General features: G+C 40.8%; 1 long non-coding RNA gene across 1 annotated transcript; it reads left to right on the top strand.

Annotated features, from left to right (window-relative positions):
• Nucleotides 1-3,696: 3,696 nt before the first annotated feature.
• Nucleotides 3,697-16,837, top strand: LOC125487107. The gene is made up of 3 exons (XR_007265654.1): nt 3,697-3,924; nt 7,772-7,969; nt 14,287-16,837. It is a non-coding gene; the product is annotated as an uncharacterized LOC125487107 (long non-coding RNA).
• The last annotated feature ends 616 nt before the right edge of the window (nt 16,838-17,453 follow it).

Raw genomic sequence — 17,453 nt, 5'->3', positions numbered from 1 at the left:
GCTAAAAGAGGCCATTTGGTCCACTGAGTCCACACCAACCCTCTGAAGAACATCCCACTCAGACCCCTACCCTTGCCCTATGACCTCGGAATTATTATAGCTATTTCACCTTGTCTGTACAACCCTGAACACTACGGGACAATTTAACATGGCCAATTCATCTAATCTGCACAGCTTTGGACTACAGGAGGAAACTGGAACAAAACCGTGCAGCCAAGGGGAGAACGTCCAAACTCCACACTGACAGTCGCCCAAGGCCAGAATCGAACCTGGGCCCCTGGCACTGTAAGGCAGCAGTGCGAACAATTGAGCCACCATGCCACCCACAGTTAAAGCTCCCTTCAAACGTATCATTGCCCAATGGGGAGGATCCTAAGTTCAAACTGCAGAGACTTGGAAACCATTCCCCTTATTGCAAATAATATTGGACAGTAGGATAAGGAGTAGGAACAGAGCTGAATCTCATTACTAATTATATTTTAGATGAGTGCTCCATGAATTGAGACTGACAAACTTGTTAATCAACAAACCATGCAGGGGAAGAGAAGGCTGCTCATAAGTGGCCCTCAAGCATTTATCTGGAAATATTGACTGACTTGCCATATGTGGGAAGTCTTGGCAGCCTTCTGTCTCATGAGGTGACTGTTTCTGCCTTGGTGATCAACTCTATGTTAAGCAATGGTGGTTTGGCTGCCCCACTCCAGCATACCAATCTCTGTTACGATTACTGCGAAGACAGTTTGCTGAAATTGGCTGGTATTTTCTCTGGATCCTCTCCTTGACCAGCTGAGCTTTTCATATCTTCTTGTCTCTAACTGCCCTTTCAAACAGTCAGCCTCCAGGGTTCACAGCTGTTGGCAACTGCTGTCAGTTCTAAGTATCAATAGACAGTAGCTATGGCTTGATTGGTTAAGGTAATAGACAAAAATTCTATTAGGGATCCCCGATCAGAGGATAGGAAGTACTGTCAGGAAAAAGTACTTGGTCAGAATTCCTAGGCCACATTGATCTTTGGTGCTCATGCCAAATGTTCTCCAGGAATGTTTGAACCTGAATGCTCCATATTATTTGTCATTGACTTAGATTCAGAATTCTTGAAGTTCACTATTTTAAAGAAAAATGAAAGCACTTCCAACTCAATGCCAACCATTGACAGAGTGCCTTTTATTTTTCTGACTTCATTCCTGCATATATTTAATGAACTGTACTGGCTTTTTGGGAGTTTTTCAGGTTCTAATACTGTAGCTGAGGTCAACTCGCAGCACCCTGAATGTGGAACTTTCTGGTTATCCAGCAAACTTTCAATAACTTGTTTGCACAACCGCAATGTCATTTTCTTGCCATCAATCACACTGTGTTCATTTCAGAACTGTTAATTTTCCTCCTGTAAATCAATGGTGCGTTTTTATGCAGGAACAGATTTTCATAATTTTCCATAGTATGTTCACATGCATAATGAGAAGAACAGTCAAGAATTCATATCTTACTAACATATTCCAGGAATATAATTTTGAGGGAAGAATCTGTCGTCAGTTTCTCTGTAAACAGCAGAAATGACATTCCAGTTGTCTGATGCGATTTGTACATAATAAAAAAGCTAGAATCTTCTAATAAAAAGTAAACATTCCCAAATAAAGTTGAATTTATTAATGCTTTTATAAGGGAGAGATTTAACCAGTCTCTGACTTTTACTCTTGAAGTATGTTCTAGGAAGATAACACAAAGGCTTAATTTTTCAGAGCAAGAATAGGTCACTCTTATATTCTTCTCCATGTCTCCTGATCTTCCTCCCTCTGTTATTTATGTATATTGTTATTTCTCTCAACTTTCCTTCTCATTGCAACCCTTTTAATATGTGCATGCCTATAATTCTGGCCTCTTGCGCATTCCAAATACTAACCACTCCACCGTTGATAGCTGTTCCGTCAGTTGTCTAGATTCCAATCCCTGGAACTTCTTCCCTGCCGCTCTTTATCCATCTCATTTTCCTCCTTAAATCTGTCCTCGAAAACCTACCTCTTCAACCAAGCTTTTAGTCATCTGACCTTCTATCTCCCAACTTGGCATGATGTACTTTTGTAATGCCTTGGATTGTTTCCTTGCATTATAAATTTCTGATGCTCACATTTGCAAACCTATCTTTGCAATAGTAAAAACAACACTGATTACATCATCTCCTAACTCATTCTTTCTCGTGGCCCTCCTTTGGTCTCTTTATATTCCACAGACTTTTAAAATACGATATCATTAACACTTAGCTATTAGTATTTAATATAACTTCTATTTCTTTCAATTTTGAGTGTTATCTTGAACTATTATCCTTAAGGCTTCACCTAGATTTCCCAGTGACAAAAGGAAAGATTTATACAATTTCCCAAAGCCTTGGAATGGATTTATTTTTGCCTTGTAGCTTTTTGAAAGCTTCTGAATTTAAATTTTAATTTTGATTGGTTATGACTGCCTTTCATTTGCACAATAAAACGGATGAGAAAATGGTGTATGCCTTTTTATTTAAACAAAAGGCTTATCCTTCTAGTATATCAGCTCTGGCAGTTTGGTATGTGAGGTTAAATGTTTCCCAGGTTGGCTGCACATTTTTCCATCGTAAATCATGTAAGGGAAATAATAGTTCAGAACATGACAGGAGAGTTTTATTTATAGAAATCAGATGCATGATTTAAATAATTTTGAATAAATTACTAGTTATCTTATCCAATTGTGACACTATAGAAGGAGGCCATTTGGCCCATTGTGTCTGTTTCAGCTCTCTCTGCAAGAGCAACTCATCTACTGCCACTCCCCAGCTTTTACTGTATAGTCCTGCAAAAGTTCCGCTTCAGTGTCAATTTTGTGTGACAGTGGAGTTGCCAACTTCTGTACATTTTCCCGGAGGTTAGACCATAGCACTTCTAGCCTCCTTATCCGATCAAAAATCTACTCCAACTCCAGTATTTTATTTAGAAACTAAGAAAGTAAACTGTCAAAATCATTTGTTTTATAATGCCACACTGATTTTTTTTTGAGGATTACTCCCCACAGTGTGCAGGATATTCATTGTAAATCCTGGAATGACATTTCAGTAGTACAAAAGTTATTAAATGAAACTGATTCCAGAGCAAAGGAGTGGGTATTGGGAATATAAAATGGATCATTTTCGGATGGATTTTGGACAGGGAGCATCTTGGAGCAAGTGTAAGTAATTGACTGTGCCTAGTTCCTGCTCTGCTGCAGTTGTTTCCTGTGGTTAAACTGCAATTGAAATCTTTTGAATCACGTTTTTCCGTTGCCAGGAAACCTGGAGAATGTTTCACTGATGGAATGGGGGGAGGGGTAGAAGAAAGCCAACCTGCAGGAAACCTCTCAGGACGCATGTGTCACAGGTCTGACAAATTTCCTTACTGCGCTTGAGGATGTTTAAGTCATTCTATAAGGACAAGCTCCGTAGGTTTGCCAGGGTCTGTATCCGTAGACAAAAATAACTGCGTGTTCAGCAAAAGTTTATTTTTAATATCATGTGTGTGATTCATATCTCATTGAATTGCTGACCCCAAGATCAAATGGAATCCATGCAAAAACTATTTGTGAGGCGGTCTGAAAAGAGTAACAGACTTTTTCAGCTGGTCGTAGTATCTTATCCCACAGGGTCATTCTTTATGTGTGATCCAAGGCACTGATTATCCAGTTGGGAAGTGTACATCTGTGGACAGATGTGATTCTTAAAAATACTTATTCTTTCACAGGATATGGGCGTTGCTGGAGAAGCCAGGATTTGTTGCTCTTGCGTAATTTCCCTTAAGAAGGTGGTGGTGCCTTCTTGAACTGCTGCAGCCCATGTGGTGTAGCTACACGCATTGCCGTCAGGAAGGGAGTTCCAGGATTTAGACCCAGCAACTGTTAAGGGTGATACAGTACCAATTCAGGATGGTATGTGGATGAAAGACAACATGCAGTTGCTGGTATTCCTATGCTTCAGCTACCCTTGTCCCTCAAGGTGCTGGAGGTTACAAGTTTGGAAGATGCTGTTAAAAGCACCTTGGTGACTTCTTGTATTGTGTAGATGGTATACATTGCTGGCACTCTGCTTCAGTGGTGGAGAGAGAGAATGCTGAATGTGGTGAATGGGACACCAATCAAGTGGGCTACTTAGTCCTGGATAGTATCAAGCTTCTTGAGTGTTGGTGGATTTAGGGCAATGTCAAGGTTGCAGGGATTTTTCACCTGGGCATCCTGCTGACCCTCACAGTCCAAGTTCACACATGTAGAAAGGCCACTTGGATGAGGAACTGGAGTCTGGTGTCACCTGGAGTTCCACTTACCAAGACTGACAAGAAAATTAAAGGGAAGGGCATGAGGTACAGTGCTGTTCCCTAGATTACAACAGTGATTATATTTCAAAAGTTTTTCCAATAACTGCAAATCAATACAATACAATTCAGTATAGCACAGGAACAGACACTTCTGCCTACCAAGCCTGCACCGATTCTAATCCTTATTTAGACCTGCTGCTTATTGTTCCTATCCCTCTGTTCATCTCCCATTCATGAATCTATCAAGATTGGCCTTAAACGTTGCTAACATGCTTGCTTCCACCACCTGTACTGGCAGTGTGTTCCAGGCACCCACCACCCTCCATGAAAATCTTTCCCTGCATTTCTCCCCTATACATTTCCCCTCTCACCTCGAACCTGTGCCCTCTTGTAGTTGACCTTTGTACTCCAGGAAAAAGCCCCTGACTATCCATCCTATCTGTGCCTGTCATAATTTTATAGACCTCAATCAAGTTGCCCCCTTATCCTCTGCCTATCCAGTGAAAACAATCTGAGTTTATCCAATCTCTCCTCGTAACTAAAATCCTCTAGACCAGGCAACATCCTAGTAAACCTTCTCTGTACCCTCTCCAAAGAATCCACATCCTTCTGGTAATGTGGCGACCAGAGCTGCATGCAATATTCCAAATGTAACCGAACTAAAATTTTGTATAGCTGTAATATAACTTTCCAACTTTAATATTCAGTGCCCTGGCCAATGAAGGTAAGCATGCTGTATGCCTTCTTGACCACCTTTTCCATCTGAATCACTTCAGAACATTCTCATGAAAAGAGCTATATAGATATCTTTTATTTAGTACTGTGTTCCAAGCAGCAGCTCATATAAATTGGGGAGCTCAGTAATTTCCACCTTTTCATCCTTGGTTCAGTGGCCAGCACTCTTGCCTCTGAGTGGTTTAGAGTTCAACTCCAGACATTTGAGCACTCCAGCACAATACTGAGGGAGGTGCTGTGCTGTTGGAAGTTCACTTTCAATGACATGTTAAACCAACCTTCCGTCTGTCCTTTCTGGTGAATGCAGACTATTCTTTGGCACAAGAAAGAAGAGGCAAGTCCAGAGGAAAATAAAAGTTTAAAGAAAGGTGTATTGATCAGTCTCAGAGTTTCATGAACAATAGATGATAAGACATTGCAGCTGTAATGCTGGGTGATACTGGTAGCACGGATTTTGGTAGTGTTACGGGGAGGAGGTCAAACTGCTGTGATAATTAAACTGAAATACAAGCCTCCAATCTATTATGGTGGGATTAGAGGCTCCCTTCTCATAATTAAACCCAAAACACCCAGAGAAGCTCGCCTCACCCTTATAATCTGTTAAAGAGTGGTTAAATGAAATAAAATCTCTGATATTCACTTTATAAGTAACAATTTATTTATTTAACCCTAACAGTGGACAAATTAACAGAATTACTAACAAACCGAACAATTCCCCTTTAACTACTAACTATTCTGTCTCTGAACTAAATTCTACTGGTATGCTGTTCTAATAAACACAAGTCCCACTTATATAAACGCAAATAATAAGAAAATAAATTAAAACTTAGTCTCTCAAAGTCTACATGTCTTTCTTCTGCTGTTCTCAAGTCGTAACCAACTTTCTTCCACTAATCCAGCTGACAGGGATGTTTTCTCCATGAAGTCTTGTGAGGACTCTTAGCTAGAAGTGTTGTGGTACCTTTTATGGATAGACAGTGCTTTCTTAGAGAACTTAGCGATTTCTAGTCTTATGTATTCTTGAAAGGTGATAATACAAACATTTCTCTCAGCCAGACTGCTCACTTTTCTCCCATCATATTCCCAGTCTGAGATAGCTCACAGGAGATTACATTTCAGTTTGCAGTTTTCTCCCTTTGAAGTTTTCCTCTTTGAAGCTTCCTTGACACCCCTTGAATATGACAACCTAGGGTCTCCCTCAAGGCTGAGCCTGACCTATACAGGCCTTCCAGATAGCGAATGGATTTTACTGTGCAGAATCTACATTTTCAGTCATTATTTTGGCTGTGCATCAAAAACACTTTGTAATTAAGTGTTTATTTTTTTTAAGTGATCCAAGGCTATGATCATGGCACTGCACCATTGCGAAGCAGAAAGATTCATTACCCAATGGGTGATGCTTGACTGTCAGCAAACGGCTGTTTAACCATTTTCAATATTTTATATCTGGTAAAGAGATATGTTTGCATAGACATTTTGAATAAGCCTGTAGTTTTTCTCCAGAGTTACACAGGGCAGTGTCCAGAGGATTGATGTTCAATTCCCAGAGCATCGTCAGTCCTGTTCTCATATCACTTTAGTCCAAGGCCTATTATTTGGTAACAATTGGACAGAGGCGTCCTGGGATTTGCTCAGCATTGAAGTTCCTCTAACTTATTTGTTAGAGGAATAGATTCTGTCATGCATTAGAATGTGGATCAGTTCTGGGGGTAGAGTTCCAAACCATCCCAGTGCAATAACCTGAAAATATCCCTTCTCTGATCACCCCCAAGGCTTTTATATGCCTTACATTTGAATAGTTTCAGACTAGTTCCCAGTGAGATTTGAATCACAGCACGAAATGACACAACGTGACCCAAGTTGACTAATTTCTACAGGTCATGAAAGTGTGGAAATTGGAGTATTGCTGCTGTGATTGTGAAGGGGAATCTTCTGAAGTTGGTAGCTGCAACACATTATTGAGCAACAATGGAGTCAATAATTATGAGGACAGGCAGAAAAATGGAGTTGAAGCCACAATCTCAGAATTGTTACAGCACAGAAGGAAGCCATTGAGCACACTGTCTGCACCAGCTGTCTAAAGCAAGCATTTCACTTCGTGCTATTCTCCTGCTTTCACCCCATAATGCTGTGCAGTCTTCCTTTAGCTACTTTTTAATGCATCAATTAACCCACCTCCATCACACACTTAGGCAGTGCATTCTAGACCTTAACCACTCCATTGCGTGAACATTTTTTTCTTATCATTTTTGTTCCTTTTGCCAATTACTTTAAATCTAGGCCATCCCATTCTTGATCATTCCACTATCAGAGGAGCCGACTTCTTATTGAATGGTGAAACAGGCTTAAGGGGCCACATGGCCTACTCCTGTTCTATTTCTTGTGTTCCTAATTGAACAGTCTAGAGATAAGCTTGCACTGTATTTAATCTCTGCCTAGGGAGTACATGAAAAGTCATCACTGAGCGCAATAAATTCAGCAAATATCTTCCTGAGAGAATTATCTAAATACTGAATGATGTCTGGTCTACTATCTCTAAGAATGAAAATTCTATGAAGTTTTGCTGTAATCTTTTGTTAATACAGCAGAACACACATGAACACAGGGGGAAAAAAAACTGCTTGAAGAGTCTATGTCCTGCTAAATTCTATTATAATATAAATGCAAAGATAAAGCCTTACGTTTTTTGTAGCAACTTTCACAACTACGTGTTTTGTCTGTTTCCATAGCTTGTTATTCCTGGACCAGGTGAGCAGAGGCTCCAGCTTGAGGAGCACCACACCTGGAGACTGACCAGGAGACTCTCACTCTTAACACCAGCCATTGGCGTATTGGAAGAATTTACAAGTTAAGGGTCTTCTGGCACAGTGATAATGTCCCTACCTCTGGGCCAGGAGGCCTAGATCCAAGTCTTATCTGCCCCAGAGGTATGTCATAACACGCCCTAACAGGTTGATTAAAAGAATTGTAAATGCTTTGCAGAGGGTTCAGAGGAGGTTTGCTAGATGGATAATCCACCTGTTTGGTTGTGTTATGAACACACTTTCCCTAGCCTTCAAGTCCTGGTGTAAGACTCAAACCCAGAGCTTCTGGCTCAGAGACAAGGACAACATTACCTGCTGTTCCATAAGGTTGCCCTATAAAAGAGCAGGGAACCCTAATTATTCATTCTTTCCAACACCAACCCCCTCGCTCAGAGAAATGGGCATGAACGTTGACTCCCATCAGCTATCCTGGGACTCAGCACTGCCCAAGAATTGAAATCTGAACAGGTGTCACTCGAATTGGAAAAAAACTGTCGCCTTCCACTTCAAAGCATTTCCTCTAGAAATAATATGTCTATTTTAAACAAAAAAACAAATACGTCCCTCTAGGTTTAATCACAAAGTACTGAAAAAATGGCAGAGTTCTGCAGAAGGGTCACTGGACTCAAAACATTAACTTTGATTACTCTTCACAGATGCTGCCAGACCTGCTGAGCTTTTCCAGCGACTTCCATTTTTGTTTCTGATTTACAGCATCCACAGTTCTTTTGGTTTTTATTTAGTTATCCTGGAGTTAGACATAGTTTTATGTAAATTACATCCTTGATATTCACACCCCACCCCCAAAAGAAAACTGACCCTTCAGCCTCCCCCTGGCTCCCCCCACCTCAAACCTCTGAGCTCTCTACCCTCTCCCCCTCTGGCTCTCCTGACTTCACCATTCTACCAACCCTACTGCCTTTCCTACCTGCCACCATAATCACTTCCTACTATTATGAACCAGACCAAACTGCCTCAAAATATTCAGAAGATAGTCTAGACCGTAACTTTTTCTTATTTCAAAGGTAAATGCAAGGTGTTGTGTTTCAGATGCAATTTGATTGATCAAACTACTGGATTTAAAGCAAAACATACTTTATTCATCCACTACAGTTAAAATATTTCAGAGCCCCCTTCCCCTCCCCTATTTCTGAAGAAGGGTCCTGACCGAAAATGTCAGCTTTCCTGCTCTTGTGATGCTGCCTGGCCTGCTGTGTTCATCCAGCTCTACACCTTGTTATCTCAGACTCCAGCATCGGCAGTTCCTACTATCTCTAAAAGAAAGAATGAGTTGGAATAACTTAAATCTATTGGAAAACTTAACAAAGCAATAGATGCAGTAACTATCACTAATTAACTGTTCCAATATAGTAACATCCCATAAACAAACCCTTGGCAAAAGGCAAATTCAGAAAAAGATTGTCTCATGTTAACTCCCATAGCAGGCAGAGATCCCCCAGCTTTTGGCAGTAACTGAGAGAGGGAAAAAGTAGCTACCACCTCTTCAGGACTCCAACAGCAACTGCAGAAAGCTAACTAAAAAAACTGGTTCTGTGGAAGCTCGACCACACCCATTCCGGCTGCCTCTATTGTTCCAACTTTTTAAAACAGCCTTAAAACCTCTCTTCAAAAAAAGCAGGGCAAAGTACACCTCTTAAAGCCACAATATTGTCACCCTAGTTACCTTGCCCACCCTACTGTCTTACACACACACACACATACCTACATATTCATTGACACTTGTATGAACGTATCAAGTTCTGGGAGAAATAAACTTACATACTACAATATGACAGCTACTGTTTTAAAAGGGGATGTGGTTCTCTGTGCTGAGCTGTCTCAGGTTTCTTGGGTTGAAGGAGTTTTAGGAATCCTCCGTTGGAAGATTAGTGAGAAAAATTGGAGGAATTGTTAAGTGGCTAAAAATATATCTGGTCAGCACTGGAGCTGGGTTCTGATGCTAACCTGTAGATTTCGATCAATGGCAATGATGTATCCTTTGTTACTGCCATTCGTTTCAGTTTTGATGTTCTGTTTTGTCCAAAGATCCATTATATCACTCTCACTCTTTGTCAAGAAGCTGTAGATTCAAGTGTGAGTGTATAATTGAGGTTTACACTCCCGGTGCAGTACTAAGGGTGTTGTATTTTCTGAGGTGCTGGTTATAGATTGAGATCTTTAAGTGAGGGCCTATTCTAAAAACAAAATATCCTATGAACAGTATTATTTGAAAAGCCTGTACTACCAATTGAAGACCCACCTCCTCCCCACCCCCAAATAGCTTCACAGTGCAGCCAGTAAGACCTCTGTTGTATTGCCTGACTGTGTGTCAGACTTCACCTGTTGAAAGAATTCTTGTACGTCCACATAAAGAACTCAGTTTGCCAATAACGAATAAATTTTAAAGTTTGGGGTTTGGAGACATCCAATCCCTTAAAACATTAAGGAGGCAGCCTGCTAGAAAGCATCTTAGAGCTGCAACAGACTCTCCAACCAAACCAGTTTCCATGTCCACTAGATTTGTCCTGCAGCTGGAGTGAAGCATTTTGTACTCTGGAATCAGACCAGGCTCTGTCTCTGGATTAATACATTTTGCTGCAGGCTGGAAGCTGGTTCAAACATTAGCCTGTGATGGCTTCGTGCTACAGTAGGTGCTACCCACTGCTACACCAACGGAAAAGCTTGAATAAATGTTACTTTACACAAGTGCACACACCCACTTTAATGGGTTTCCTTTTCAAAATACTGAGACAATCTATCAGGATGACAGTGAGATCTATAGGTCAGACCACCTCCCTCCACCTACACATTACTCCTGTGATAAAACAATTTCAATCAATTCCTTTGCTCCAAATGTCTGCATAAAAGCAGAGAAGCTTATTAAAAATGTAAGTAGAATCTCCCCAAGGCTCCAATGGCCTTGGTGGGATAAAATTCCACAGGCTTCTTGTCTCTGTGACAACTAGCTAATCTGTAATTCTGGTCTGTTATGAAACCTGAACTTATTCACGCCACCAATGGTAGTCATGCCTTCTGCAGTCTGGGCCCTAAACTCTTGAGATTGCCTTTCTACACCACCTTCTCTCTACCTCTCTCTTGCCTCCTTCAAAACAGTCCTTAAACTTATCACTTTCATTTGCACTAACATCTTCTTATGTGGCTCAATGTCAAATTGTGCTGGATAACCATCCTTTAAGAAGTCTTGGAATGATAAGATTGTGTTAGGGGCACCAAATAAATGCAAGTTATTCATCTTTTTTTTGCTGCACAGAAAGAAGCTCCCAGGTTCAATTTGTGGGCAGTATTGATTTATTAGGAGATGGAGTATCAGTTAACCTATAAGCCTTTTGGTTTTAGTAGGGGTGATGGGGACAAACCCAGATGCCTTCTTCCTCCTGATTGGTAAACTAATATTTTTAGATGTGGGTATGAGGTAAGCATTGGGCGTTGATGTGATGCCCATGACAGTCAAATAGTCTGCTGATGCTTATTGGCTAGACTTAAGATATCAAGGATTGCCGCTCATAGCGCCATCTGAAACATTACCCAACATGGGTGGAAGAATCTGGGGTGAAGGGAGAATAAGTTTCATTTTTCATTCCAAGTACGCAACCAGGCATCTGAAATAAAAACTGAAAATGCTAGGAATTACTCAGTCTATACAGAAGCGTCCGTGGACACAGAGAAATAGTGTTAATGTTTCAGCTCAACAACTTTCCTCAGAAAAGTGTAACTGGACTGCAGCAGTTGAGAAGGCACCACCTTAGCACCATCTTTACAAAGGTAACTAGAGATGAATAATAAACAGGTCCAGCCAGTGAAACATATCCTGTGAGTAAGTAATAGAACAAAAGTATCTGGTTCTGTGGAGTTTAGCACTGCCAAAAATGGGAAAAGCACTGAATGATTGACTGATCCATCTTGCCAGTATTTAGTAGGCAGGCTCCCTGCCTAAGGACATTAACCTGTGACCATGTCTTCTCTGTCAGACACCAATATTTCATTGAATTACATTGGATATACCAGACGATTCAGCCCATGCCATTGTCTCCTTCCGTCTTTTCCTCTTCTAAATCTATCATTATAACCGTTTATTTCCTTCTCCCTTAAGTGTTTGTCTAGCATCCCCTTAAATGCATCTCTATTATTCAGCCATGGAGGTCAGTTAGTTCAGTTGGCTGGATAGCTAGTTTGTGATGCAGAGTGATGCCAACAGTGTGGGTTTAATTCTCACATCAGCTGAGGATACCATGAAAGACTCCTTTGCTTGAGACATGGTGACCCTCAGGTTACTTGCCTCTCTATCTCTAATAAGAAAGAAACCCTATGGTTTAGTAGGGTTTAGCAACTATGGTTTAGAAACTTTACCTTTTCATTTGACCACTGATGCAATAGCAAATTCCACTTTGTCACAATTCTTGGGTAAAGAAGTGAAACATAGGAGTTCACCTCTGTGTCCTAGTCAATAACTACCCTTCAACTAGCATCACTTTTTTTTTAAAAAATCTGGTTGTTTTCACATTGCTATTTGTGGAAGCTTACTGTGTGCAAATTGCCCACTGTATTTCTTACATATCAACAATTGCTACACTTAAAATGTACTTCATTGGCTGGAAAGCACTTTAGCACATCTTTGAGTTGTGAAAAGACTTTATAAATTTATTTTTGTGTGTATAATCAAATGAATGTAAACACAGATTAAAAACAATACAGAAACAAACCCTCAAACAAAAACTCAAGTCTCAGAAAGAAGTGTCAGAGAGAAGAAGTAACAAAGAGGATTGATGAAGGCAAAGTGGTGGATGTGATCTATATGGACTTCAGTAAGGTGTTCGACAAGGTTCCTCGTGGTAGCCTAGTTAGCAAGGTTAGATGACTCGGAATACAGGGAGAACCAGCTATTTGGATACAGAACTGGCTCAAAGGTAGAAGACAGAGGGTGGTGGAGGAGGGTTGCTTTTCAGACTGGAGACTGTGACCAGCGGTGTTCCACAAGGATTGGGGTCCACTACTTTTTGTTATTTATATAAATGAATTGAATGTGAACATGTATGGTTAGTAAGTTTGCAGATGACACTAAAATTGGAGGTGTAGTGGATAGCAAAGAAGGTTACCTCAGAGTACAATGGGATCTTGGTCAGGTGGGCCAATATGCTGAGGGGTGGCAGATGGAGTTTAATTTAGATAACTATGATGTGCTGCATTTTGGACAGGCAAATCAGGGGCAGGACTTATGAACTTAATGGTAAGGTCCGGGGCATGTTGCTGAGCCAAGAAACCTTGGAGTGCAGGTTTATAGTTCCTTGAAATTGGAGTCACAGGTAGATAGGATAGTGAAGAAGGCATTTGGTATACTTGCCTTTATTGGTCAGTGCATTGAGTATAGGAGTTAGGAGGTCATGTTGCAGCTGTACAAGACATTGGTTCAGCCACTTTTGGAGTATTGCATGTAATTCTGGCTTCCCTGCTATTGGAAGGATGTTGTGAAACTTGAAAGGGTTCAGAAAAGATTTACAAGGATGTTGTCAGGGTTGGAGGGATTGAACTAAAGAGGGCGGCTGAATAAGCTGGGGCTATTTTCCATGGAGTGTCAGAGGCTGAGTGTGACCTTATAGGAGTTTATAAAATCACGAGGGGTATGGATAAAGTGAATAGCCAACATCTTTTTCATAGGGTGTGGGAGTCCAAAAATAGAGGGCACAGGTTTAAGGTGAGAGGGGAAAGATTTAAAACAGACCTAAGGGGCAACTTTTTGATGCAGAGGGCAGTGTGTGTATGGAATGAGTTACCAGAGGAAGTGGTGGAGGCTGGTACGATTACAACATTTAAAAATCATCTGGTTGGGTATATGAATAGGAAAGGTTAAATAGATATGGGCCAAATGCTGGTAAATGGGACTAGGTTCATTTAGGATGTCTGGTCAGCATGGACAAGTTGGACCGAAGGATCTGTTTCCGTGCTATACATCTCTATGCCTCTATGACTATTCCAACACTTTGGATGTAAAGTAATGAGTAAAAAATTTTGGGAAATTTCAAGAAATGTGCAAAATAAATAGTAGGGATGCAACTGCATGCAAATAGTTAAGTATTTTGCTTTTCCTGGCTGGAATTAGCCAGGTTGGAGAATTTCTGTTTTCCCTCCACCCATAGAACTGGTTTGACACCATTGTGTGTCACAGGAAATGGCAACAGTGTGAGTACGTCTGGCTCTGCTGTCTTTAGTGGGACAGGCATCTTGCCAAAACACACAATGCACAATGTTCTATTTAATATTCTTATGGGAGAAATTAACAAACACCGCTACTTCCCTCCCCTTCACTTCCCACCAAGTGTTGGGGTACAGTTTCCAGGGGCACCAGTTGTCCTTGAACAGCTCACCAGTTAACCACATTCCTTGTGCAAGCCCATCGTATTGATACGCTCTTTAATTTATTGTAGCAGAACAGCAATCAAGCCTGACGATGTCCTCATCCAACAACTGGAAAACTATCAGCAGCTGAAATCCTGTCTGGACTTTTCTCTCATCCCCTTACCTGTGGACTCAAGAGGCAATGCCTCCATTGATTGGGGTAAATTAGCAGGTTGACAGAATCAAACATTGCACCACTGACAGACTGAAAAGCTAGGTACCATAGCAAACAAATGCATTCACCCACTGAACTATTCAGAATCCCCCAAGTACACTTCTGTTCAGGGAAAAACATCTTCCACTTAACGAAATCTAATCTAATTAAGTTCAGTATATATTTACAAAATAATACTCCTGGGTTAGCCTCCTGTATTGTAACCTTTAGAAACTTGAGGCCATCCAAACTCTTCTGTCTGCTACTTTGCCTCAAGTTCTGTTCACCCATCATCCCAACATCCCTCCCGATTAAGCAATACCTCAATTTTAAAATTCTCGTTCCTGTTTCCAAAGTGCTTCAGAGTCTCGTCCTTATCTCCTACAGCCCTCTGGGGGTGGGGGTAGCACGCGGGGGTCTGCTCTCTCCCAAAACTGGCCTCTTGACCATTTCTGATTTTAATTGTTACACCATTGGTTACTATTACCTGCAGCTACTTTGGTCTGAAACTGATTGTCCTCCGCCTCTTGCCTCACTACACTTTCTTTTAAGTTACTCCTTAAAACCTACCTCTCTGACCAAGCTTTTGATCACCTTCCTGAATATTTCCTTATGTGATTCAGTTTTAAATTCTGTTGGTAATGTTACTGTGAAGCACTTTGTAATGTTCTACTATGTTAAAGGTGCTTTAAAAGTACAAGTTCTTCTGTGGGATTTAATTGACAGCTTATTTCAGAACATGTAAATTTTGACCTAGGCCCTGATTTTTTATTCTGGGATCAGGTGCACAGAGGCAGAAGAAATCCTTACTCCACAAAGCTTTAAAAATGGCAGCTCCCAAATCTTGTTATGGACTGGATCGTGAGTCAGGAAAGGTGATGCAGGAAGAGCAGAGGAGGCTTCAGATTCCCAGGAGCCAGACAGAAAGCCTGAATGGGTACTCCCACATTGTGTTCAGGTTCAATAATACAGATTAAAGCATAAAACATCCTATCTGCCCTCATCCCCTCACTTTTTGTATACCATCCGTGCTACCTAATTCCCTGTTCAACCCCTATAGTTCCCACACCCTTCATGCCAAACTATGATCCTGTACGCACTCATGGCCTGTCATATCCCTGATATCTTATTCCCCTGTGCTCATTCCATATAGTCCTTCATACCCCATGCCCCACCCTGTGCCTATCTATTGATCTGCCGTAGCTGTTCATAAACTCTAATCCCTGAGACATCCTCAAGGTTTCTTATAGTCCTTATGCCAACTCATCGGCCCCACCCACCACTCTTTGTTCTTCTCCATGCCAACTCACCTATTATCCACACGGACATAAATCAGGAGGTATGGCGACAGAAAATAATCTGTCTATTGACGTGGGGAGAAGATCTAGGCTATTCATATTATCTGTGACACTCATAACTTTATGAACCTCTATCATGGAAAGGTCTGTTTCCATGCTGTATGACTCTTGATGACACAATTTTAAACAAAAACTCTCTGATAGAAAAACATTCAACATATCAATTCCCTAATGAAGCAAGCTTTCGCTTAAGTGCTTAATCTTTTATATCAATGAACATTTCACTCTAATTGGAACTGTCCATTAAAATGCTCACTTGAAAGGCACCCCACTGTGAAAATGATAGTTTGGGAAATCAATCATGCAGGATAAACCCGCCAATGGCTTAGTCAACAGAAAAAATTAAAACTTAGCATTTCTTCAAAAACTCCACATTGTTTGGACACACTGTCATGATAGAAATCTGTCCTTAATCTCTGCCCCGGGGCAGGCCTAATTATAAATCCTTGTCGCCATACCTCAGGTAGTAATCTTTTAATTGTATAAACTCATTAACGATGGACTTTCACAAACTAAGTATTAAAGAACACAACAAAATATCTCTCCCATCTCTTCATCCCTTGATAATGCTGAATCTTGCTTCATTGTGGAAAAAAAAATCATAAACTGTCTTACAGAAAAATAAAGTTTTTAAATCCATTTACAGGAAGTGGGATTACTTGTGAGGCCAACATTTGGCAAGCAAGCAACTTTCCCAAACCGCTGCAGTGTGTGTGGTGAGGGCACTATTTCAGAGGGCAGATAAAGGTCAATATCTTTGTTGAAGGCCTGGAGTTCCACATGGCCAGACCAGGTCAGGGTAGTAAATTACTTCCTTCAAAGGGCATAAATAAACTGATGAGTGAAAATTATAATCTGGCCGTGTTGTGGTCACCAGATTTAATTCATTAATGAGTTTAAAATTCCCACACTGATGTGGTGGGATTAGAATCTGTTTCTCCAGATCACAAATCCAGGCCTTGACATAACCACTATACCATATCCACTTGGCATCAACACTATGGAGAATTTACAGGAGGTAAATGAAGAGGGAACAGTTCTGTGCAGTTTTTTTTAATCTGTTTCTCCACGTTATTCCAATGCAATCTGTTTCATTGTCATTATTCATTATGACAGTAAGGAGTGGTACCTTCATGAAGAGGAGGAGAATTGGAAATGCAAATAAAGGTGGTATTTAAGATTGCTGTTAGTCCTTGTGCGTTGCTAAGATACTGATAGTCCTTGTGGGTTGCTAAGCTACATGGCACCATGTTCCAAATCATTATGATTAGACTTTTCTTAAAGACAGCCTCTTTGTGTTTTTCTGACATGTTTCTTTCTGTGTTTTTGCTTCATATTCACATCTAGCAGAAGTAATTATACAATTAAACTACTCAAAACCAACACATGCACCTCACCAATGCTTCGTGTATGAGAAAAGAAGGCTGAAGTTGCACCTTTGTGGAAATGTAAAGCAGAGTGGTAACCAATCAGTTCATTATAATTACCCCCCCCACCCCCAAACAGCCCTGGTCCCTGCACCCTCCAAACACAACTCCTGATGTTCCACTTTACGTCTGAAAAGGTTGGGAAATTGGCTGAGAGTGCAGTTGGTGACTTGTCAAGTTTTGACTGTCAATAAATGATATTCCTTCATGGGTTGTGGACACTACTGGCGGGGCCAATGCATTTATTGCACATCCCC

This window comes from Rhincodon typus, chromosome 36 (assembly GCF_021869965.1).
Source record: "Rhincodon typus isolate 14 chromosome 36, sRhiTyp1.1, whole genome shotgun sequence".
Lineage (NCBI taxonomy): Eukaryota > Metazoa > Chordata > Chondrichthyes > Orectolobiformes > Rhincodontidae > Rhincodon > Rhincodon typus.
Note: the sequence above shows the minus strand (reverse complement) of the source record. Positions and strands in the feature narration are given on the sequence as shown.